Below are 13,703 nucleotides of genomic sequence, written 5' to 3' on the forward strand. Positions count from 1 at the left end.
TAAATATATATTTGGAAAATAAGATTTAAAACAACTGAAATTATCTAATCATCCACAATCCTGCTACTTAGCAAATATTTAATAGGATAATTAAAAGTGAATCAGTGAGTATGTTCTAAAATATAGAATGAATTTACCATACGAAATATGAGTTTATTTTTTAAACATAACTGAAAACCATAAATTATTGTTAATGATTCCTAATCGCACCATGTTTAGTGTTTAACCTTGACTAGTAACACGATATGCTGACCAATGAAAACACTCCTTTCAGACTTTCTTTTTGGTGAACCTGATTTCCTCCACCAACTCCTGGATGATTTATGTTAGCATTGCTACAGCTATTCAACCCCCTGCATACCATAATTTAATGTCCTCTAATGTACCTGCTAAATTAACTTCTTAAAGTCTTGACAGGCCTATTGATTTATTTTAGTGTCATAGGTCTCAAAAGCCTACATATTTTTGTCTATTCTAAACACTTGTTTTATTGTTTATCAGACATCCTGTTTTCACTAGACTATTCAGCATTTTGCCTATTTTATAGGTCGCATGCATTTTATGTGGTTACGTCCATAATTTTTATATGAAAAAAAAATGTTTGCTTCAAAAGCTAATTTTATATTTGTAAAAAACAAGGGACATCTAATGGTGTGTGCTATTTCCGGGGATTCAATAGACAGATTCTCCCCTCAAGTTCAGTGTTTGCGGTTTTAGCGCACTAGCTCAGCCTCCACTGGCTGGAAGTTATGTGGTGAGAGGGATGCGCTGGGACCTCTGCTCTACCCCTCACACGTGGGGGATAGAGTGGACTCAGGGATCCTCAGGGGTCGATTGTGTAAATATTGTATATAAGGGTGTAAATGTGACTAAAGATTATATTATTTTATCATTATGCTATTTTCTTTATTTATAGTTTGCTTACGTTCATTTTGTTTATCCTTCTGTTTGTACATATTTTAAGAGAGATTTTTTTTTTCATTCATTTATTTATTTTTATTCTTATTTTATTTTAGTATGAATGTGATCATTCATCACTATTACCTATTGCCCACAACTTTGTGGCAGATTGTAATATCAATCAGTAAATAAAAATTATTTTATTAAAAAAAAAAAAATTACGGGGATCCAATTTGCGGAGAAAATTACAAAAAATACCCCACATTCTATACAAAATTATTACTACATCTAAAATAGTTTATTCTTTGTTATTAAAACAAAAATTTTATAATCATAGGTTTTATTTTACAATAAAACTACAACTGTTCCTACAACAGTCCGAAAATTTTCACATTCAATAAATTCTTTGCTCAGAAGTATTAAAAATTATTGTCTGTTTAAAAATGGTTTAGACAAAGTGAAATATTCTATAAACATTACAGAAAAAGAAACATTATTTAAGTTTTAAGTTAGAAAGCATGGTGGTCGACCGTTTATATACCATAGGCATAGCTTAAAATAGAATATTGTCTTTATATTAGGTATCTTCTCAGTTATAATTACAAGATGAAATATCATTACCAAACAATAATTAATACCTTATTTATTAAGCCAAATTTTAATACTTTAGTGAAAATCAGCAATGATTTAAAGAACCAATAGCTTTCGATGGAAACTGCTGCAGAATTAGAAACATAACAAGTAATTGTACATTATAGTGCTTTTATAATAACAATATAGTGTATAAAACATTAATTCATTATTCCTCCAGTATTGTTTTTAAATGTTTTTATAGTTTTGAAGACATTGGTTCATGGATGAATCTTGGCTTTATTGAAAAAAAAACCTAACACTTTACGGAGTGATATGCATTTAAAAATCAGCATGCAAGTTTTTTTTTAAATTGTATACTATAATAATTATGCAAAGGTAGTATTTTAACAAAAATTTAATGCAGCCGTGAAGATTGTTCCTTGAAGTCTTACTAAGCATCTTGAGAATTCTTCATAAGCTCTTGATGATCACTTGTGGTGAATACCATTGGGATATTCAGTATATAAGAACAACACCTTTCTTTTTTATTCATACCGTTTTTTCAATCATTTTTTTAGTATAAGATAAATTTCTAAGAATGTCCATAAAAATGGTATTTTAATCTGTTTTTTAATCATCAGCAGAAATATAACAGAATAGAGTATTCACTAATAAAATAATCGTATTAAACAATATAATATTTGGATACGTATAGTATATTTCAGTTGAACGTGGCCACAGTTTCATGATTCATAAGTATTCGATAACTTTTCAAAAATAATTTTTTTAATTTATAAGTAGCTATAAAATGGCTAAATATTTAATTTGAGCCTTTAGACTGACTGTTATCAGATATTTTGTCAAAGGTTCATGGAAAAATTATTTAATGACGATAACATCAAATTTAGATAGAAATAGATCGCTGTAAATCCTCAGACTCAAGGATAACGTTAAATGTCCAAAAGCGGGCTCGGGAACATCTAAAAGGAAAGTGATGTCGGACGAATTGGCTATCGGCTGTATTAGAAAAAATAGCAGGTGCGCAGGTGTGTCCGCCTTTTTCGAAAAAAACCCGGATCCGGACACAAAACAATGTCAACTCCAAGATGGAGCCAACATTTCAGAAACATCACGCTAGAATGGTGGCTATAATGGCTGTGGTCACCATTAATAGAATAAGTCAACGACTATAATTATAGTGAAATTAGGAAGAGGTAACAAACTGTTTGTGTTAACCAGGAAATATTATAAAATATTATTAAATAGTAATTAAATTAAAAGGACGTATAATAGTATATTATATGTATATTATACTCACTACTAAGAGTATTGACGTTTAGAAATCTCCCTATAAGAATGAAAGCGGTCATCTACGAAACCATCGTAAGGCCAGTGGTTATGTATGGGAAACGTGGCCCTTCACAAGAAAAGCGGAACGGATGCTCAACTCCTTGAAGAGAAAGGTATTGAGAATGTTTTGGAGAGGAGTCACGGAGTATGGAATTTGGAGACGAGTCTCGGAGAATGAAATTTGGATAAGAACGAATGAGGAGCTGATGAAATTGTTTGGGGAACCCAATATCGTGGCATTTGTGAAAAGAGCTAGAATAAGATGGATAGGATATGCAAAGATGATGCCTAGTCAAAGAATCCCCAAGAAGATACTCTGTGGGAAACCGGTTGGAAAACGAAAAAGAAGACGCCCCATGATCAGATGGCAAGACGATGTGGAGAAGGATCTAAGGCGGCTGAATGTTGAAAGTTAGAGAGAGAACAACTAGACCTGGGTTGACTGTTGCGGAGGAGGTACTTATAGGCAGTGTAATCTCAGAATTATAATAATAGCATAGTATTATATATGATATGAATTAAAGAAAGAAAAAAATATATATTCTACACTTTAGAGGAATTTATAAATTTTTATCTATTAACTAGTCAGTTTCAAATATATCCAATAATTAATAATAGGTTAATCTACTCATTAATTATAAAAGATTTGCATTGTTTTTACTTTCAATGGCTTGAAATAGAAAAAGCTTTGGTGCTTCTAACAAACTTGCTATACTCATCCTATATTTTCTTTAGATAAAGTTCATGCCCACTGAAATTTGAAGTTATTTTATTTTTACTTTTCAGGCATTCTTCTACAGCTAAGTGTAAGCTATTAGACTAGTGCTTTTTATTATTATTATTACTGATTATCTTATTTTTTTATTTTTTCAAGTACATAGTTTAATTATGTTTATTTTCTTTATCCTACTGTTTGAATATATTTAGAGAAACATTTTATTTATTTTTATGCAATTTTTTTTTCATTTATTTGTTTATTTTTATTCTTATGTTATTTTATTTTAGTATGAATGTAATCAGTTGTCAATATTACATATTGCCCAACATTATGCCAGATTGTAATATTTATCAATAGAAAAAAATTAATGTAATTTTGTCATGTTACTAAAATTTTTATAATATTAATTATGCCCCAGTCCTAGGAGTTAGTGGTCATCTGAGAGAAGGTTTGTCACACTGTCGCAAATGCGGCATAGAGTCTGAAACATCAGCACACTTGCTGGGAAAATTCCTCAACAACTCCCATCTCAAAACTCACCGACCACACAAGGTGAAGATGAATTGATGAAGTTATTGAAAAAATGGACTTCACGTGCTCAGGCGAGGCTTATTGTATTGATAACGACGGATCCGTGAGATACGCAGAGAATGAGAATAATGTGTCAGATGGGTGGAATGGAAAGGTAAAAGAAGGAAATTTACAAAAATCGCAAGACATTCGGACACAAAAAGTTCACAGTGAGAGGCAACGTGGGACAGTAATAAATAGAACAAGGAGCTTCTTAGAACATGTTAGAATAGGAAATATAACGGATGAATAGGAAATATATCATATCTTAGCGGAAAATATGATTTGGGACTCCCTGGGCATTATACATCATCACCTGTTAGCAGAGATGGGCAAAATTACTTATGGAAGAAACTAATAGCTAAAATTGCCATAGATACGACTCTTATTCATAAATAAACCATAGATAAATAAATATTCCTCACAATTTTAGCTATTAGTTTCAACTATAGCTAATTTTTGCCCATCTCTGCCTGAACGGGAAATCAGCCCTGAGGACATCTAATATTATTTCTCTGTTTTTTCTTTAGCTTTTTAACTTATTGATTCATTTATTTTGAGTTATTTACATGTTATTTTTATCTTATTCATTTGTTTTTTTAATTGTTCTACCTTGGCTATTTTATTTTTTATTTATTTCTATTTTTCTATTCATTCATAATTTATTTTAATTTTGTATAACGGATTGAACGTGTGCTGCGGATCACTGGAAAAGGGAGATATGGCAGAGTGGAATAGAAAGAATAGCATAGAGAGGATTGGGACAAAAAAGAGAAAAATTGAAAAAAGAAAATTTAACGTAACTTTGTGTGAGGAGGAACAATGAAAAAAATAAATAAAATTCTTAAAAAAATAGCACTTGAAATATGTAGTATTTAGTTTATAGTATATTACTGTTTGAAAATAAAAAAAAGTAGAAAAAGTAGAAATAAAAATTTTGTTATATCTTTGTTAATACAAGGTAGTGTATATATAATAATATACAAAATGGCGGACATCTGTTGGAGATGAGTATGCAGTGTGTTTTAGCAACCCATTATATTTGGGCAGATTTCAGGGAGAAAGAGACGAGTGCTGAAATGTATTATTGTTCCGTACCTATAATAAAGTTTTTTCCGTGCTGTTCCTGAGCTATTGGGATTTTTTTCATTCCTTACACTATGGAAAATCAAGATAAACGCATCCTTAGTTCCAAAATCTCCCAACTACAGCGCACTTCATGTTGCTGCTTGCTTTAACAGTGGCAAATTTAACAAAAGAAATGTTTGGTTTTTCTTTATTTGACGTATTAGGAAGGTTGCATCTTAAACTAGCACGTTGCGTGCGACGATGTAAAAGAAAAATCTTTTCCTAGACTTGAATTTTTTAGCTAAAAAACTTGAAAAAATTTAAAAATGGGAATTGCTCTAAGTAGCTGGTATTTAGAGCTTCTAAGAGTTTTGCCCAAGACTGGTCTAAAACAACAAGCTACTGCCTTGAGACTGAGATTTTGCACTTTTTAAACTCGAAAATAAAATATCGAACATGCTTCAACATCAGCAGTAAATAAACGATGGTTACTCCGGAACAGTCTGTTGCTGACTTTAATTCCATACTGACGGCAATTCCAGTTTACGGTTCAATCTTTATACCTCCATATCAGTACAATCCGTATCTCCAATTTAAAATACGATCAAAACTTTTTCGTCAAATGTGCCACTATCAAAGATGCGGTATGTTTAGTTACTTCGGGACTGGTCTTGTTATATGCCATCTTTTCCACTTGAAAGGACACCAGAAAGTGTTTAGAATCGACAGTAATTTTAGTTTCTCCTTCCTTTCGGCAATAATACTATGGACTTAAATCTCTATAAGCAAATAAACAGAACCATTTCTACTTTTTTTTAGTTGCATTGTTACTCAATTAAATATTCCTCGCATGAGGATTCAACACGAACCGTTCTGGCTGAAATGATGCTCACAGATTTCAGTCCATTAAGAACGATCTTGTTAATTTGTTTCGTCATATGCGATAATTGCAGAGGAGCTAGGCTGTGGTTAGAGGGCAGATCAGAGCAGTCCCATTGCAGTGCACGCCATAGTTCGTGTAACACTTGCCGTAGTCACCCACGACCAATTAACTTGGTAAACCGCGTCTCAGCCCACACCGTCTAGGATACTGATACTTATATATTCAAAACAACAATTTAATCCTGGATAAGATCTCTTTCCCCATTTCTCAATGATCGTTATTTGCCTCAAATTAATTCTCACCTGTTCAAATGTGAATGAAATTATTCAGAAAACGGCGCTATGCAGAAGAGTATGCAAATAACTCGATGTAAAATGAGGCTAATAGCTAAGGTTTAATGACCGTTACTGGATAAATTTTTTCGCTGGCTGCTTTTGATGGTCCATCCAACATGTTCAAAGTGCATGTAATGTTGAAGGTACATTACTTAGTAAGGCATATCATGACTAATTTCACCAATGTATAAAATATATCATACCCATTAGCGAAAGAAAATCAAAATTACATAAATTCTTAAAACTGAATGAGAAATGATGGTGAGACGTGACAGACATGTTGCAGTCTGTTTCACGTCACTTCTTCAACTCCTGTATTCTCCCCACTTTCTGAACACACTATTCTCAATTGATGTGGGGTATTCTTTCGTTCTCCTGCCTTCCATAGGGGTTTAATTTGTTTGAGCCACCTTAAGTTTTGTTCCTTGAGGACGGACTCGGCTGGTTTAACTGGTGTCGATTCAAATCCTATCTCGTATAAGAAGCTATGAAAAATATATAAATGAAGTAAAGAAATATAAGATACGTGAATAAAAATGATTCAATTGATACCTGCAAATTACATACGAATGAGTGAGGAGCCAAAATTTTCCGTTTTAATTATTTATCAATTATTGCTATGATTGATTGATACATACAAAATATTAAATAATGTACGTATCTTTTTTACTACTACCTTTCCCTTCTCATTTTTGATTTTCTTCTCTCCCAGTATCTTCTCATCATTTCTGCTTACCCCTGCTTCCTCTCTTCCGACCACGCATTACTCTTCCGGTTTTCTTTATTTGCCGCAAGAATATTGATTTCTTTAAATTTGTTACTGTACTATTCTCTATCCAGACAGTCATTGTCTGTTATTTTCAGTTTTTCTGTTTCCTCCCTCATTTGCTTCACATATCCTCCTAATCTCTTGTAATCACGGATTTTATCAAAGAGTTTCTTGTTTAGTCTCCTTTAGTCGATCTCATCATGTGTCCCTAGAAAATCAGTCTTCTGATTCTTATTACAGTTTCCAGGTCATTTATCTGGTTGGGTCTTAACTGTAGCCTTCCTATGTTTCCTTGTGCCCATAGATTCTCTTCAGGATCTATCTTTCCAAATCTTCATTTCGTATAAAATTACCGGTTTTATGACCGTGTTGTAATGTCTTATTATTGCGTTAAACAAGTTTTGCTTATTGTAAATATTGCCTGTTGGGAATTTTAGCCTTTCCAACTTCATGGTATTCTCCTTTATGCTTTCTTTCTCCAAACCGTTATTGCATACTATCTCTCGCAGATATTTAAATTTCTTTGTCACTTTTTTTTGTCCATATTTCGTCTTTATTACTTTTTTGCCGTAGTTTTTTTCGTTGTCATAAATTTTGTCTCTTCGTAGGAGACTTGTAGGCCTGTTCTTTCCTCTATTTCTTTCAAGGTATTTATTTGACTAATTGCCTCTTCCTCTGTTTCCGCCAAGAAGGCTGAATCGTCTGCAAAGGCTAGGCAGCTCAGTTTTATGTGGTTTTTCTTGGTCCCAACCGCGGCCTCTGCGTTATTTATTTTCCATAACTCTCTCTATCTGATATTAAAGACCATTTATTAGTACTTTGATTTACTTAGTTTAACCAAATTGTTATAGCCGTTTTTGAGAAAATTCTAAATAGTGTAGCACCTCCAGTTAATCGATTTAAAAAAAAATTACTGTACCATATGTAATTTCAAATTTATATAACTTGTCGTTTTTGAGTTAGGCTGTCCACACACACTCATGAAGCATTTTGCGAGACTTGCTTATTTGAACTTGAGGGACCTCAAAACGTGCATTTCCGTTGAAAACTCAAAATTTAAATGTTCACCAATACTGACATTTACTGTATACTCCATAGATAGATGAAAGTGATAAATGAATTCCTTTTTTTGAGATTATTTATTTAAAAATTAAGCGTTTAGAATTGTATAAGCTGTAGTTTCGCATTTACAAAATAATTATTTTCTTCTATTTCTAATATAAATTTTAATCTTAAATTGGTGTAAACAGTTCACCGCAGCGGTCCTACAAGATGTCACATCTCTTTTCCTTTGGCCAAGGACGAATTCCAGGAAAGGCAAACTGCTCATTAGGTAAGGTCGTAATGTTCCTTGACAAACTGTTCTCGGACAAGTGTTGACACGACGCTCCCAGCAGGTTTTGTTCTGGAACTAGTATGAGTTTAGGCAACTGGGAATCTTTTTTCTCCTACAACTAATTCACTCGCTCCATATTAAAACAATGCGCTGATAGATTTTTAATCGAAGTTAATAATAATAACAATATTAATTAATTTATGAGGCAACTACCGTATAAATAGAGTTAGCCTGTAATATGCATAAAATAAATAATCAATTGTAGTAATTTTACAAAAATGGTGAGTTAAAGATCATTTATATAAACTAATAACAAATAATATACCCAAGGTGGGCTATCTACATTCATCAGAATATAACAATAAAACAAAAACGTCACTTCATATTTAATAGTAATTTTTTATTTTTTTTTTTTAATTGATATTTACAACTGTATAAAAAATACAACCAGTAAATTTGATCATAATGACAATGATATGATACAGCATGTAGAGAAACTACCCAGTAGTAGAACTCTAAAAACATTTTACAATATCACGAGGCCATCTTCTTTTCAGGCCCCTCGGAGGATTGCCAGGAATGGAAGAGGAAGCAAGGTTAGAAACTAGTGGGTTTGGGTGGTTAGGGAGTTTATACTGGAAGGATTGATATTGGGTTCGGGCTAGATCGGTTACATAAGGAACATTTAGGTCTTTATGGATGGTTTTATTAGTAACAAAATAAGGAGCATTAAGGATTTTACGAAGGATTTTTATTTAATAATAAAAAAAAAAAAAAAAATACTATACATTCAACTGTGAATATAGGTATTCAAAGCATCGAAAATATCCTCTAAGAAATACGTTCTGTATACACAACATATATATAATATATATAAAAAAAAGTTTCAGATCCAATCCTGAGGATCCTGAAACTCATACTGATTTTGGTTAATATTGCTATTGATACACGTGGCAGTTTGTCGAAAAATGGAAACAATCCTCCAACGCCGTTCCATCACAAGTTGGGCAAAGCTTCTGTGGGGCAAAGCTTCAAAGTATATTTCCATAGACCGACACTTCGAGTAATTGAATATTTACCGGAAAGTCGTAGTTGGGAATTATTCTCAAATAAACTATGGGGCAGCTGTTTGTTATTATTATTATTTTTTTGAAGAGCATCCGTTTTAATGAAAACCGATTCTCGTAATAACAAGAGGTCTTAATCTCTGACAAATTCCATATATCTATTCAAGATCTCCCACATTCTAATGCTGATACTTACCGGATAATTGAATCAAACGGGTCAAACATTCCCAATAGTTTTATAATCTGCGTTACTCAGTAGTATTGCGTGCTCACCCGGTTGCAATTGCCTAGCTGCTGTACCTTAAAGAACATTGTTTCACGAAACGAGTACAACCAATGTTTAGTATTTTCATTAGTCAGGACAAAGTTTGCTTTAAAATGTGATATCTCACAGGAATGGGTGCCACTTCTAGTCTTATCATAAATTGTGGGATGTTTCGCTGGAAACACAGTAGTCGCTTGTAGTAGCTCGTATAGTATATTTTCCAATTCCTCTATGTGCTTCGTGGCCCAAATATGTGCAGTGTAGAGGAAACAACTCAACATAATCGACTCTTAAAGTTTCTGCCTGTCATACCGCAAGATTAGCCTTCGCACCGAGTTTTAATCGAAGTTGCAATAGTTTATTCCTGGATCAGTTATGGAATTGGAATTATATCGAGAATGAAAACTTCTATCATTACACTTTGAAATAGTTAAAGATATAGACCTCTCCCGAGGCGGTAAGACCAGAGGGTAGCTAGATAAGCAGGTGCCCAACAAAGAGTTATCACTTCCGAAACAAATAGTATTTATCCGGTGTGTCATAGGCGTCACCTGCTACTCGAAAACTGATTACAAATTGATGATTTTAGGAGGCACTAACCATTCCGTCATTATTCTAATTCCCCATAATTCCTCCTCGTTCACTGAATAAGTAATCGGAATACCAGCAGTAAGTTTCCTATTTCTCGGCCCATCCTATAATCTCAATTCATCATTTACTTTGCCAGACCATAATCTAGGGCCTCTTAAAGAATTAGGTGTACATCGGGTGCTCGCTTTCGAAGAATAGTCGCTTGCTGAGCATAGAAATAAAATTGATGCCTATTGTTTACTTAATTTTTCATCTACTTAACGACTTTAAGTGGATAATTGGGTATCGTGTTTTCTGACAAACCGTCTTTTTACATTTTTAATTGCTAACCATTATCTCAACTCAAAAACGATAATGCCTGCTCATTCATCAACTGCTGATTTTTAAACTTTATGCTCATTTTTTAAACTTAAATGTTTAAATGAGTTAGTTGGCTGATTTCGATTCGCTTCTTGCGCATGTGAACGATATGCACGTCTACACCTATGGCCATATTCAATAACTTTAAATAATATAAAATTAACATGGAGCTTTCCATTCGACTCCAAAACCTAATTCTTTTATTGAATTGTTGTTAAAATTTGAAGTGATCAACTTCAAAGCTAAACAGAAAATATTAAAGGATTAAGAAATATTGTGTTAATATTTCTGTCTATTCTATTAATGAAAGTTTCTTTAAAATGAATTTACAGCTTCTGGGACATTATTGTATTTTTTTTTTTAATATAATCGAATTTTATGAAGTAACTTTGACACATTGCATTAATTTTACCTTAATCATTTATATATTCGATTATATGTTAATATTTCTGCCTATTCTATTAATGAAAGTTTCTTTAAAATGAATTTATAGCTTCTTGGACATTATTATATTTTATTTTATTTATTTTTTTTATAGTTTATCCATACACTCTATTTATTGAGCTAAAAATAATGCACTAAGGTTGCTTTGCTTTGGAAAATCAAGTAAAAAAAAACCTTCAACACATAACATTACATATTCGCGTCTTAAATCTTGTAAAAGAACTGATTCCGCAGACCAATTCAGTATTTGTCAAATATTTAGGATTGGCATACCATAAAAATATGACATGGTGTCTTAATGATAAGCAGACGCGGTTTACCTTAATTAAGCCCCTATAGCTTCTGTTCACAGGCAAACCTCAATTTGCCCTGTGCAATTTTTGCCCTTAAATTAGGACTCCATACGAATGCTCAATGAAACCCATTATTTGGATATTTCGTAAATTTATGGGACAGCCAAAATACCACACCTAACAAGCTGCCTACAACAATACCAATCAAAAATACTCCACGGTACGTCAGTAACAGAACACTAACACAAACTTTATCACCACCCCAACAGAATTTTACAACATATAGCAACAATAAACATTCCAGACAATGTGTACCAAAGGTATCAATTCTGCGTCTTGTGGTAATCTTACCCTTCCGTAACTCGACACGTTCGCAGTTTGTTTTCAATTTAAAGATAGATGTATAAATGAAAATGAAAGAAAAATAGCAGGTTACCGTTGAAATTTTTTCTATGTTAATTCACACACTCCTTAAAACATTTTCTATAATTGGTTCAAACATACAACCTACTAAAACATTTGTTAGCTACCGCTATCAAACGCCTCGTAGAGCAAAAAAGAAACACATTCGGCGATCCAATCTATGCAAATTATAATAACGTCTTAAGGAGCTAATCCATTTTAGTCCGAAATGAAGTTCTGACAACTTTCCTCTCTAATAGCTTAATTGGTTACAAACGTTATTAGTGTGTTTAAAAATAAGCAGAGCAACTATTGAAAAAAAAGACAATAGACATAATAGACAACTTTGAGTGTGCCTGGCTCAATATTGTCTAACTACCTCGTAAAATAATTAAAATGACTAATCAACGTGCTGATAGTTGATTAAAATAATTATGGGATTCATATTTCAGGGTTTATGCATATTCAGCATGAAATTAATGAAGGATTCAGGAAGTCTTTATTGACACCTGCTCTGAACAACTGTCCCTACTCGACAGCCTCTGAAGTAGGCCTGATTTAACCTTCAGACATAAGTATCAGGATCTTCTGGAATTAATTTTTTTTTCTTTTTACTATGAAAAAAAATTCAACTTATTTCAAGAAAAAGTGTTCGAGGTAATACAAAATTCAGTATTATTTTTACATTATTTCCGTATGTGTGTGTAGATGTATAATTATTTCTTTTTTTTTTGTTCTGTTCCAGTAATATATTCATTAATGAGCACTAAATTTTATAATTTATCAATTATATTTGAAAAGTATATTAAATCAAAGTCCCGAAATGAATTATTTGTCAGTTTTTAAAGATTAATGTGGTGGTCTCAATGGATGTGGTTTCAACATCGGAACAGTCCCTTCACGTTCATTAATTAGTCTGGAGTAGCCTTTGGTTGTAGCTAGACTAAGCCGTCTTAGCTGGACTGATATCAACACTTTATAATGCCACAAGGCAATCAAATGGAGAAGACTCAGTTAAGGAATATATGTTACATTTTATGTAATATGTATGTATGATATATGATATGATTTTTATTTCAATGAAGGGAACGAAAAAAAAAGTGGTTTCTAGACAGAACGGACCAAAATTCTAAAGTTATAAAAATGTTCTGAGTGGTGCACGCATCACACAATTTTCACTCACCACAATACTTATGTCCCATGGATTTTGTAGAATACTGTGTTATCGCTATTTTTGTTATGTTAAAAAAAAATAAACTAGGAAAAGTAATTACGAACAATATATTTCTATTTATCTATTGCTATAAAAACTATTACAAGATTCTTCTTAATGGGAGTAACAAATACAAATTATGTTTCTGCAAAGAATACAACAGTTTAAGAAAAGATAACGAAGCTGAAACATAGTTGGGAAAAATCGGCCATTCTCGGCTTTTCCCGTTCGACTCTGATGTCTGAATAACCCCTTTTCTTTTTTAATTATTCATAATATTCTTTAGTATTTTGTATTTTTCTGTTGTTTATTGTTGTTAACGATGAAAGCTCTTTATTTTTTTCAAATAAATAAAATTTAGGTTTCTTTTGAGGAAGATTTTTTGAAAATTCTGCATTAATGGCCTGATAGACTATTTCAATGAAATTAAACCTACTTAGTATTGAAGATCAGTTGAGTGCTCATTGATAAACTGAGTTTAATAAAAATCGTTCGATTCGTTTTGGAGAAAATCGAACAGATGTGATAAATTAAATCTATAAAGTGGTAGATCAGGTCAGTCGATT

The sequence above is a fragment of the Halyomorpha halys genome, unplaced genomic scaffold (assembly GCF_000696795.3).
Source record: "Halyomorpha halys isolate HHAL.00 unplaced genomic scaffold, Hhal_1.1 Scaffold462.1, whole genome shotgun sequence".
Taxonomy (NCBI): Eukaryota; Metazoa; Arthropoda; class Insecta; order Hemiptera; family Pentatomidae; genus Halyomorpha; species Halyomorpha halys.